We start from the raw sequence: 13,735 nt of genomic DNA on the forward strand, positions 1-13,735 counted from the left end.
TTTCCGCTGGGTTTCCGCAATTACAGAAAGGAACGTGACTGTGAGTAAGACCAAACGGTTCCTTTCAGCTGGGTTTCCATCTGATGGAGTCAACGAAATTATTCCGAACACGAACACAGATGAGTGTGACTCTATACAATACCACACCATGCCCGTGCTTGTCCCATTTAATCGAGTCCACACCTCTATCGAGTAATATAAGAAAAAACATCAATAAAGAAGCGTGACTGTGCTTGTGGAAACAAGGAAACAAGCTTTTAAAAACAGCGTCTCTCACATAGGCATTCGGTGCCTCATAGATTCGACAGCAAGTGTGGGCGTCACAACCCATCCCTCTTGGTTGAAAAAAATGAACGTGACTGTGCGTAACGCAAAGCTATGCCTATGTGAACTCACCGGCCGTGCCTCTCCTAATCGAGTCTATGGAAGCACTCGAAACAGACACACAGGGGAGCATGACTCTATATTATACGACACCATGCCTCTTAGCGCTTCACGCTCGCGCTACACAACTCATGTTGGTGCCTGGTACAGAACCGCGGCTGTATTCATTTCACCCCTGTGCTTCTAATAAAAGAAGCACGCCGCAACTCAGTACAGAACCATGGCTTTGAAAAACAAGGACCTTACGCATTCAAACAACTCGACTCTCAGATCGGCCACTCACAAAGTAACAGCTAGCGTTAACATCTAAACCCATTCTGCTTTCTTTCCATGGTAAAAATAAGAACGTGGCTATGCGAAAGACGAAACCATGCCCCCATGGGATTCACCTGCGTGCGCGCCAAATTTTCTGAACTAGTCAACAGAATCATTTCGAACACAAACACAAGCGAACGTGACTATGTAAAACCACACCATGAATATAGGCGAATGTGACTACGTAAAAGCCACGAATGTACACACCTACATCAGTACGCAAGTCCTTACAATACTAGGTTCACAAAAGTGGTTGCAGAGACTTCACCTCCCCTGCATCATAAGTAACGGCGCCTAATTATAATGATACTCGAAACCAAAATACATTTTGTTAACAAAGTAGCTGATAGCGGCATTTCACAAGACAAGGTAAGAAACTCCACTCCACTGCTTAACAACACCAGACGCACACAACAGACGGGGACGCTGATGTATATCTAGTCCTCACCTACCTTCTTGTTGGTTTTCTCCCACCGCAGTTCATCAATCTCCTCCTTCAGCGCCCTTGTATTTTCTTCGAGTCGCTTCACAGCTGACGTCAATCCCTCCAACGACCGAGTGTGCTTTTCCAGGAGATTACTCCTCGCAGCCGTAATTTCTACGATCCTGGCATTGGCCTTCTCCAAGTCTTCTCTTATTTCCTGGTAGAACTGCTGCCATTCGTAGGTCACCTCCAGCAACTCCTTGTACGTTCTGTCAACCTTTGCAATTGAAACCAAGGCATTCATCCCATTGACCAGGTTAATGAGAGTAGCTCCAACTGACTGTAAATCAGTATCAGCAAGACACACCGGCTTCAAATTAGGAATCAGCTAACCACAGTAATTCATGTTTCACAAACTAAATCAAGTAGGAGAAACAAAGAAAAAACAAATGAAGGAAAACCAGAAACATGGTGAACTTACAGACGAGGAACCCTCGCCGGCCGAGATATCCTCCCGTGACAGGGCATGGCGGTCCGGAGAAGTCTTCTTCTGCCCAGCCATGGCGGAGACGGTCAAAGGATAGAGAGGAGCAAGAGAAATGGAAGACCTGGCGGCGGACAAAGGGAGTAGGATGTGGCTAGGGTTTCGAGACTCCGTCTTTCCGCCTTAAATAGCCAGAGGATCACCTCGGACGACGAGCCAGAGCGGCGCCACCAGAGGAGACGCCCGTCGGACTGTGACTGTGGGTAATGCCAACATGTGCCTTTGTGGGGTTGACGCCGTTTCCGCTGGGTTTTCGCAATTAAAGCAACGAACGTGACTGTGGGTAATGCCAACCTGTGCCTTTGTGGGGTTGACGCCCGTGCCTCTCCATCTGATCGAGTGAACGAAATTATTCCGAACACAAACACAGACGAGCGTGACTCTATACAATACCACACCATGCCCGTGCTTCTCCCATCTAATCGAGTCCACGCCTCTATCGAGTACTATAAGAAACATCAATAAAGAAGCGTGAATGTGCTTGTGGAAACAAGGAAACAAGCTTTTAAAAACAGCGTCTCTCACATAGGCATTCGGTGCCTCACAGATTCAACAGCAAGTGTGGGTGTCACATCCCTAGCTTCTGGCATTGCTCTAGCCTAGCTTCATGTGTGCATCATGTCTATATTTTTGAAACTTGAATTGAGGAATATTGGAAGCCTCAAAACCCTAAATAGAAGAGGGGCAAAAACCCTAGAAATCTCATTCATTGCTCCAAAAGGCTCTTCTTAAATGTTTGATAATTTTTGGTAAGGGTTCTGGTCCCAACCAAAATATTGAACATTTTTAAGGATTTATTTTTGGGACTTTGGATTTAAATCATTAGCTATTTGAATTTGAATTATATTCATATAAATAGAATATAATTTCAAATACCCCCTGAAATATTTTATAAGCTTTTGGAAAAGTCCATCTAGCAATATAAAATATTCAGAGGAGCTTTGGCATTGTTTGAATTATTATTTTAATTCAAAACAGTGGCAAAATAAATTAAATAAAACAAACAGAACAAAAAAAATAAAAAAAGAGCAAACTACCTGGCCACTTACCTGGCGCAGCCCACCTGGCAGCCCACTGGCCGGCCCAGCACTGTGCTGGCCCGTGCCAGCCACCTGCTTCCTCTCGCCAGGCAGGCAGAGAGGAGCGCGCCCGCGCACGCCGAGCTCGCCACGCAGCTCCCTGGCCGCCTGCCTCGCCTGGACAGCGTGGCGACGCCTCGAAACCACTCCTCGGCACTGCCCCGACCCTCCGACACCCCATTCTCCCCCTGGCTCTCTCCCTCGTCCTCTCCCGTTATGCCCGAGCGCAGCCGTCGCCGCCGCTTGCCGCTGCCGCGACCACTGCCGTCCCCTCGTCCCATGACCATGCCCAGCAGCTCCGAAATCGAGCACCCCATCCCCACGCCGAAGGAAGCAACCCGGAGGGCTCTGCTTCGTCGCCATCGACCCGTCTTCAACCTCAGCACACCGGAGATCGTCATCGCCGTTCCGTCGCCTCTGAGCCGTCCCCGAGCGCGCTGAGCCTCCCTACGACATCGCCGTGAGCCCCTGAGTTTTTCCCCTCACCTCCCCCTCTCGCTAACTTCCTCTAGCCACCGCCCCACGAGCTCCCGAGGCCGCCGTCCGCCATGGCCGACCTCCTGCTCACCGCTGAGCTTACCACGCCCAGCTGTGCTATCCACCGTGCTCCCTGGGCCCCCTAGATGCGGCCTAGCTACCTGGTTCCCTCGAGGGCGAGCCATAGCCCTGCGCCCGTGCACCACCGAGCTCCGGCCACCACACTTGTTGCCATTGTCGTCGCTACGGGCCGCCATAGCCACTGCTGCTTGCACTGCTCGATGCGGACGAGCACGGGCAACGCGTAGATTCCCTCCGCCACGCTTTTGGTGGCCGGAGGAGCGATCCCGAAGCCCTCCGCCGTGCCTGTTGCCGCCGGCGTTGAGCCGCCGGCCTGTTTGGGCCATTTGACCGGGGTTTGACCTCCCCCTGTGTCACTGACATGCGGGACCAGCCCGCCTAATTAATCTAGGTTAGTTTAAGTTAAAACGCTAACTAACCCAGTTAGTTAGGTTAGTCACTGACACGGCGGACCCACTGGTCAGTTTGACCTGGGCTGCCCGTTGACTCGCTTACGTCATGCTGACGTAGTGCTGACGCAGTAAATTCTTTTCTGGATTTATTTTTATATAGGAAATTCCAGAAAATGCCCTAAACTTCTAAAAATCATAGAAATTAATCTGTAACTCAAAATGAAATAATTTATATATGAAAAATGATCAGAAAAATTCAAGGAATCCATCTGTACCATTTTCATGCATGTTTGAACAATGATTGTTCTCTGTTTTGGACAAAACAAATAAATGGCATTTGAATAATCACATATGGAGTTTGAATTTGAATTTTATATTCAAACCAACTTCATTTAATCTGTTGCTAGTTGCATTAGCTCAAAACACAATCATATTGCCATGTCATGAGCATGCATCATATTGTGCATTGCATTGATTGTATTTCTTCCTTGTTGCCGGTAATTGTCCCCTCTCGATAGACGTGTACCGACGATGTGATCGTTGACACTGATGAAGACTCAATGTTATCTTCAGAAGTGCCAGGCAAGCAAAACCCCCTTGTTCATTCCAATACAATCCTACTCTCTCGCTCCTGCTCTCTTTTAATGCATTAGGACAACACCGATTTATCTGTTACTTGCTGCGGTAGCTGAACCCTTTATCCTTTGCATGACCTGTCATTCCACAGTAATTAGATGAAACCCACTAGCATGAGTAGGAGTTGTTTGAGCCCTGTTGTGCCTACTCATTCATGTTTGTTTGTCATGCCTGCTACTGCTTAGAGTTGAGTCAGGTCTGATTCATCGGGGATGAATCAGAGGCGTGTGAACATGTCCTACTGTGTGTGAGCTAAGTGTGTGAACATGATTTGGTAAAGGTAGCGGTGAGAGGCCATGTAGGAGTACATGGTGGGTTGTCTCATTGCAGCCGTCCTCAGGAACTGAGTTCTGTGTTTGTGATCCATGATTCAGCTACTACCACGCATTGGGCCCGAAACCAATGGACCCTCTCGGCTTCTTAATCACCCTTGTCCTCTGTCCAGGAGTTGCAAGTAGTTTCTGGTGTTTGTAGTATGCTGGAGGCCGTGGGCAGCGCTGACCGTAGGGGTGGGCTGTGATGCGGTAGGCACGTGGCCGGGTAAACCGGGCGCCCGTTTGGTGTCACGGAACCCCGTTCACATCGTTTGGGGCTGTGAGCGAAACTCCGGCCGGATCTCCTCATGGATGGAACCCGAATAGGCGATAAACCTGGACTAGAGACTTGAGTGTTTAGGCAGGCCGTGGCCGACACCCACGTTGGGCTTCCGCTTGAAGGTTGCCGAGTACATGTCGTGTAAACGGCGGTAAGTGGTGAGAGCGTGTGTGAAGAAGTACACCCTTGCAGGGTTAACATCATCTATTCGAATAGCCGTGTCCGCGGAAAAGGACTTCTGGGTTGCTTATATCAGTTCATAGACAAGTGAAAGTGGATACTCTAAAATACGCAAGATAAGCGTGAGTGCTATGGATGGCGTTCTCGTAGGGAGACGGGAGCGATTCCATGGTGGTGTATTGATATGGTGAATATGTGGACTCGTGTGCGCCACCTCAAAAGAATCACTTGCAGTCGTAGTTTAGGATAGCCACCGAGTCAAAGCTGGCTTGCTGCAGTTAAACCCCACCATCCCCTTTGTTGATAATGAAGCATATGTAGTTAGTTCTGATGTAAGTCTTGCTGGGTACATTTGTACTCACGTTTGCCTATTTATGTTTTTGCAGAGAGACTTCGGTCTCGCTAGTAGTTTCGCGTGGACTTCGACGTTTAGCTTGATACCTCAGCTACGATCTTGTGCCCTCGGCAGGATCCGATAGATAGTCAGGCTTCTCAGCCTTTTTCATTTATAGATGTCTGTACTCAGACATGATAGCTTCCGCTTGTGCTTTGACTTGTATGCTCTGAGTGTTGGGTCATGAGACCCATGTTTGTAATATCTCGCTCCTCGGAGCCTATTGAATAAACTACTTGAGTCGTAGAGTCATTTTGTGATGCCATGTTTTATTGCACATATCGAGCATATTGTGTGTATGTTATTGAAATGCTTGGTATGTGTGGGATCTGACTATCTAGTTGTTTATCTTTAGTAGCCTCTCTTACCGGGAAATGTCTCCTAGTGTTTCCACCGAGCCATGGTAGCTTGCTACTGCTCCGGAACACTTAGGCTGGCCGGCATGTGTCCTTCTTCGTTCCTGTGTCTGTCCCTTCGGGGAAATGTCACACGATGAATACCGGAGTCCTGTTAGCCCGCCACAGCCCGGTTCACCGGAGTCCTGCTAGCCCAGTGCTACAGCCTGGATTCACTCGCTGATGACCGACACGTTCGATGCTGGGTCATGGATGCCTGTCCCTGTAAGTTTGTGCCACTTTGGGTTTACGACTAGCCATGTCAGCCCGGGCTCCTTATCATATGGATGCTAGCGACACTGTCATATACGTGTGCCAAAAGGCGCAAACGGTCCCGGGTAAAGGTAAGGCGACACCCGTGAGAATACCGTGCGTGAGGCCGCAAAGTGATATGAAGTGTTACATGCTAGATCTATGTGGCATTGAGTCGGGGTCCTGACAACGTTGGTATCAGAGCTTGACTGCCTGTAGAATTACCAAGCCAAACTGGTCGAAGTTGAGTCTAGAAATTCTTTAGTTATATAAGGGAATTGATTGTGGGATGGAACGTAAGGCTCTTTTTACTCCTTATACCTCATGGCCTTCTGATCTGAGTCATCATCTTCTCTTCTACGGGGATTAAGAACTAGGCTACCTCTTCTTTCTATCAGGATCACGTGTTACTAATCCGTAGACTTATAGATTGTTGGATTTAAGTCTCAGTTCAGTTCCTACTACTTTTGTATGATTATTGTTGATCTCGAGACTTTGATATTGTGCTTCTGAGTGGTTATGCCACCATTTTTGTGAATGTCTCGAGTCTTTTCTGAGCATTTACAGCCGTTATGCTGTCCGAGTCATCCCAGGTTTCTAAGTAGTCTGATGCATTTGCAAATCCTTTCTTCCCGTTTCAATGTTCCCATAGGCCAGATTAACCACACTAATCAGTGAGTTGAGGTACTCCGTTACCTTGACATATATGTTGGAGATATTATCATGACCCTAGGTGTCTTAGGGGATCATCTAGTAATTTAGCCATGATTTGTGTTCCAGTGTGATGATTCTGGCCATCATTCTCGAAAGCATCCCGTGATGCTACTTAGTAATAGGTATTCTATTTCTGGGTTTTGAACCCGAGATTCACCCTACTTACATCATGTTGATAGTAATTGCTAGTGCCTTTAGGATATTAGTAACCTTTGCGATAGTCCTTGAAGTCCGTGATATTTTCTTCTTCCAAATACCATGAACTACTTATGGCAGAAGTTCCTCGTTGAACCGAAATATCACAACAGGATTATTTTTGATGAGTTCTCCATTATATATTGTGGCTCTGCCAGTTCTACCTTTCCGCATGGGTTATCCGGAAGAATTATGTTGAACTTGGATCGACATACTAATCTAAGCATCCACAACTCAGAAAATTATATGTTCCTTTGAGTTGTTCTCTTTAGTTGCATTCTGACCCTCGTCTATCAATTGATAGTCTAGAGTATGTGTGCGTTCGTTTATCGATGCCTATTACTCCTGTGGTCCATCAAGCCATTCTATCGCAGAATGACTAGGAGAAACAAACTCCAGTACCTCATCCATATCTAGGATTGGGTCAAAGTAGTTGTATTCCGCAGAACAAATTGCTAATCCAGCTTTTGCTCTGTTCTACCTTGGAGTATTACCATCCTTATATTGGGATTGTTATAGGAATTGCACACCATCCTATGAACTCTTGGTACAGCGATACTTCTTACCATCATTGTTCATTCCTCGGTTCCTGTGTTATTGCAACCGGGATACCGACAAATGAATTGTGATGTGTGAAATCTATACTCCCAGCAACCTTGTTGCTTGGTAGTTAAATGGACGATAACCTCATTCTTAGCGTGTTGATTATTGAATCGTCACCCTAAGGTTGATTGTGCTACCTAGTCCTTATTTCTGGTTCACTCCTCGATCAATGAGTTAGGATTATTTCAAATCCTTGCTCTATTGATCATATCGTCTTGCCCTGAAAAGCAAGATTGTTCTCGAGCTTAGTAACATACCTGTGGTTCGTGATTTTCTGAATATCTTCTCAGAAGTATTACCAGGTTGTCACCTGACCGCTGTGTTGAGCTCGTGATCAAGTTGGTTTCTTGTGAACCACCTTCTCTCCAAGAATCGGTGTTAGATATCCCTGAGCTAGTTGGTTAAGCTAGACAACAACTTGGAGAGTTGGAGGATAAAAGCTTTCCTGACTTAGTTCGTTCCAAAGGGAAAATCTTGTGTAGTGTGTGTTGAGGAAAGATGATATCTTCATCGATTGGTCCCTGTGATCAGTTGCTGGACCTATTGTCTTATCAATCCTTTGATTTGAGTGTGGGCTATCGTCAAATCAAATCAGTACCAATGATGCTCGTAATGTTGTCTTACTCGTGGTTGATCCCTCGAGCATACACCATTACATCTTTGGTCTGACCAATGCTATCACCGTGTTCACATGATGGTGGAAGTCCAGTGATATGGAAATTCCGATGATTTGTTGTTGAGCCCATCAGTAGCATTTTGTCTCCCCCCATGAATCATGTTGAACATCAACCTAGTGTTGGAAACTTGTGTAAGCATTTTCTTCATGCTAGCTCATGAATCATATGTTTGGATGAAAGGAGTGACTTCCTCTTATACACGTGCATTTGGTGAAAGTTGCCGCCGTGAATTTGAGAAAGATTGTTTTGTTTCCTTTGGAATCATCCCAAATCAGTCATGCACACGTGCGAAAGTATTCTGTGGTTCGGAGACTTGCAACCTCCATTCTATATGTGTTCCGTAGCACCCCAAGCCACTGACTGATTTGTTCGAGAAAAGGAGTTAAGTGTTAATCCATGGTAATGCACAAGACTTCGATACCCTCGTTGATGGTTCCCCCTCCTGAAGTCGGTAGTGTTTTATTGTAAGACTACCATGAGGGCATGCTTGTCTGGGACAACGTGTTCACATGTTGTAGCAGAACCAGCTCATGTTTTGGAGCTTGCTATCGTAGTTCATCTCCCGAGAATCTCGCAACGTCATCTCGTCGATTTGTGTTGCAAACTTTCGTTTTTCTTCCTAGACTCGATGAGTCTGGAATATCCTGACACCAGCCAGATCTGAATCTCAGGCAGATATGATGGTTGGAACATTTCCCAAGAATTATGATATTGTCTCTCGATAACCGGTAAGGTGGATGTCGTGGCCAACATACCCATCCGGTAGACCTATTATTATAGTATCTTGTTTGAGGAAGTTGACCACCCCCCCCCATAGAGATTTCGTAGGATTTACTCCCTAGTTGCCCCTATGGATTTCTGAGATCCCGAAGTCCAGCCTTTTTACTTGATGTTCTAGATATCAAACCATATCTATGAATGGGTTACACTAGCACATCAAGGAGAACATTAGAAGCGGAGTGCTAAATGTCTCTCGGTCGATCATCCAGATTTTATTTCCTTGGCCCCGCCAAGGGTGAAATCTGAGAAGGTGTTATCTTCCTTTGCATCTGCATCCTCCATCACCATTCATCATGGTAGTAGTTGTGTTACCGGACCCTTGACACGGATGTTGGTAAAACTTTGATGATTATGGAATTGCTCAAGTTCTTGAGAGCACGCACAAGCGCTACGTCTTATCATCGGCACTAGCTGGGATTGCCCCAGATTTCCTCGGTTATGCTGTAACCACTCCAACAGTGAATTCACTCTTTATTGTTGGGTTCTTCCCCAGTTACCAGAATCATTCCCATCATTTGCATTTTGTTCCCAGCTTGCACCGCCAATGTGCCATTCTACCATGGGTGTCTTCCATTTCCGGTGGTAAGCAAATTCATCCATTACGTTGTCTTCAACAAGGTAATCCACATCATCCAAGTTTGAGTATGCCATTCTACTGAACCCCTCTAAATGATCGATTATGATTTGCCTTAAGCTGGTATAAAGAGTTTCAATGATCTCTGAATCAAAGGTAATTCTTTTGCCACTTAAGGGGAGATATCTACGAGTCACGGTTCCGAAGGTGTCTCGTTGTGGTATCATGGCAACTCAACTCCTCGCTACGTTGACAACCGATTACCACCTTCTTAAGTGTGGAATTGTTGTCCACCTAGTGAACCTTCGTCATCCGTTTCTTTCCACCCCTCTTGATGTGTATCTCGTGTCTCAACCCGAGAGATGGTCCTATGTCTCATTCCGTGAGTTGTTCGATCTTCAAGAAGATCGACCCTTCTAGAGTCTCCTTCTTCCCTCCATGTCATGTTGGCAGGATTTCTCAAAACAAGACATCAAGACAATGATGGTGAATGAATCAACGTTCAACTGAAGTGCACCCTGGATCGTGAAGATTGTACTAGTTTGCGTTTCCCCTTCATCCTACCCTACGCTTGAATCTCGAGACGAGATTCTTGTTTAGTGGGGGTGAGTTGTCACATCCCTAGCTTCTGGCATTGCTCTAGCCTAGCTTCATGTGTGCATCATGTCTATATTTTTGAAACTTGAATTGAGGAATATTGGAAGCCTCAAAACCCTAAATAGAAGAGGGGCAAAAACCCTAGAAATCTCATTCATTGCTCCAAAAGGCTCTTCTTAAATGTTTGATAATTTTTGGTAAGGGTTCTGGTCCCAACCAAAATATTGAACATTTTTAAGGATTTATTTTTGGGACTTTGGATTTAAATCATTAGCTATTTGAATTTGAATTATATTCATATAAATAGAATATAATTTCAAATACCCCCTGAAATATTTTATAAGCTTTTGGAAAAGTCCATCTAGCAATATAAAATATTCAGGGGAGCTTTGGCATTGTTTGAATTATTATTTTAATTCAAATCAGTGGCAAAATAAATTAAATAAAACAAACAGAACAAAAAAAATAAAAAAAAAGAGCAAACTACCTGGCCACTTACCTGGCGCAGCCCACCTGGCAGCCCACTGGCCGGCCCAGCACTGTGCTGGCCCGTGCCAGCCACCTGCTTCCTCTCGCCAGGCAGGCAGAGAGGAGCGCGCCCGCGCACGCCGAGCTCGCCACGCAGCTCCCTGGCCGCCTGCCTCGCCTGGACAGCGTGGCGACGCCTCGAAACCACTCCTCGGCACTGCCCCGACCCTCCGACACCCGATTCTCCCCCTGGCTCTCTCCCTCGTCCTCTCCCGTTATGCCCGAGCGCAGCCGTCGCCGCCGCTTGCCGCTGCCGCGACCACTGCCGTCCCCTCGTCCCATGACCATGCCCAGCAGCTCCGAAATCGAGCACCCCATCCCCACGCCGAAGGAAACAACCCGGAGGGCTCTGCTTCGTCGCCATCGACCCGTCTTCAACCTCGGGACACCGGAGATCGTCATCGCCGTTCCGTCGCCTCTGAGCCGTCCCCGAGCGCGCTGAGCCTCCCTACGACATCACCGTGAGCCCCTGAGTTTTTCCCCTCACCTCCCCCTCTCGCTAACTTCCTCTAGCCACCGCCCCACGAGCTCCCGAGGCCGCCGTCCGCCATGGCCGACCTCCTGCTCACCGCTGAGCTTACCACGCCCAGCTGTGCTATCCACCGTGCTCCCTGGGCCCCCTAGATGCGGCCTAGCTACCTGGTTCCCTCGAGGGCGAGCCATAGCCCTGCGCCCGTGCACCACCGAGCTCCGGCCACCACACTTGTCGCCATTGCCGTCGCTACGGGCCGCCATAGCCACTGCTGCTTGCACTGCTCGATGCGGACGAGCACGGGCAACGCGTAGATGCCCTCCGCCACGCTTTTGGTGGCCGGAGGAGCGATCCCGAAGCCCTCCGCCGTGCCTGTTGCCGCCGGCGTTGAGCCGCCGGCCTGTTTGGGCCATTTGACCGGGGTTTGACCTCCCCCTGTGTCACTGACATGCGGGACCAGCCCGCCTAATTAATCTAGGTTAGTTTAAGTTAAAACGCTAACTAACCCAGTTAGTTAGGTTAGTCACTGACACGGAGGACCCACTGGTCAGTTTGACCTGGGCTGCCCGTTGACTCGCTTACGTCATGCTGACGTAGTGCTGACGCAGTAAATTCTTTTCTGGATTTATTTTTATATAGGAAATTCCAGAAAATGCCCTAAACTTCTAAAAATCATAGAAATTAATCTGTAACTCCAAATGAAATAATTTATATATGAAAAATGATCAGAAAAATTCAAGGAATCCATCTGTACCATTTTCATGCATGTTTGAACAATGATTGTCCTCTGTTTTGGACAAAACAAATAAATGGCATTTGAATAATCACATATGGAGTTTGAATTTGAATTTTATATTCAAACCAACTTCATTTAATCTGTTGCTAGTTGCATTAGCTCAAAACACAATCATATTGCCATGTCATGAGCATGCATCATATTGTGCATTGCATTGATTGTATTTCTTCCTTGTTGCCGGTAATTGTCCCCTCTCGATAGACGTGTACCGATGATGTGATCGTTGACACTGATGAAGACTCAATGTTATCTTCAGAAGTGCCAAGCAAGCAAAACCCCCTTGTTCATTCCGATACAATCCTACTCTCTCGCTCCTGCTCTCTTTTAATGCATTAGGACAACATCGATTTATCTGTTACTTGCTGCGGTAGCTGAACCCTTTATCCTCTGCATGACCTGTCATTCCACAGTAATTAGATGAAACCCACTAGCATGAGTAGGAGTTGTTTGAGCCCTGTTGTGCCTACTCATTCATGTTTGTTTGTCATGCCTGCTACTGCTTAGAGTTGAGTCAGGTCTGATTCATCGGGGATGAATCAGAGGCGTGTGAACATGTCCTACTGTGTGTGAGCTAAGTGTGTGAACACGATTTGGTAAAGGTAGCGGTGAGAGGCCATGTAGGAGTACATGGTGGGTTGTCTCATTGCAGCCGTCCTCAGGAACTGAGTTCTGTGTTTGTGATCCATGATTCAGCTACTACCACGCATTGGGCCCGAAACCAATGGACCCTCTCGGCTTCTTAATCACCCTTGTCCTCTGTCCAGGAGTTGCAAGTAGTTTCTGGTGTTTGTAGTATGCTGGAGGCCGTGGGCAGCGCTGACCGTAGGGGTGGGCTGTGATGCAGTAGGCACATGGCCGGGTAAACCGGGCGCCCGTTTGGTGTCACGGAACCCTGTTCACATCGTTTGGGGCTGTGAGCGAAACTCCGGCCGGATCTCCTCATGGATGGAACCCGAATAGGCGATAAACCTGGACTAGAGACTTGAGTGTTTAGGCAGGCCGTGGCCGACACCCACGTTGGGCTTCCGCTTGAAGGTTGCCGAGTACATGTCGTGTAAACGGCGGTAAGTGGTGAGAGCGTGTGTGAAGAAGTACACCCCTGCAGGGTTAACATCATCTATTCGAATAGCCGTGTCCGCGGAAAAGGACTTCTAGGTTGCTTATATCAGTTCATAGACAAGTGAAAGTGGATACTCTAAAATACGCAAGATAAGCGTGAGTGCTATGGATGGCGTTCTCGTAGGGAGACGGGAGCGATTCCATGGTGGTGTATTGATATGGTGAATATGTGGACTCGTGTGCGCCACCTCAAAAGAATCACTTGCAGTCGTAGTTTAGGATAGCCACCGAGTCAAAGCTGGCTTGCTGCAGTTAAACCCCACCATCCCCTTTGTTGATAATGAAGCATATGTAGTTAGTTCTGATGTAAGTCTTGCTGGGTACATTTGTACTCACGTTTGCCTATTTATGTTTTTGCAGAGAGACTTCGGTCTCGCTAGTAGTTTCGCGTGGCCTTCGACGTTTAGCTTGATACCTCAGCTACGATCTTGTGCCCTCGGCAGGATCCGATAGATAGTCAGGCTTCTCAGCCTTTTTCATTTATAGATGTCTGTACTCAGACATGATAGCTTCCGCTTGTGCTTTGACTTGTA

Source organism: Triticum aestivum, chromosome 7B, assembly GCF_018294505.1.
Source record: "Triticum aestivum cultivar Chinese Spring chromosome 7B, IWGSC CS RefSeq v2.1, whole genome shotgun sequence".
NCBI lineage: Eukaryota > Viridiplantae > Streptophyta > Magnoliopsida > Poales > Poaceae > Triticum > Triticum aestivum.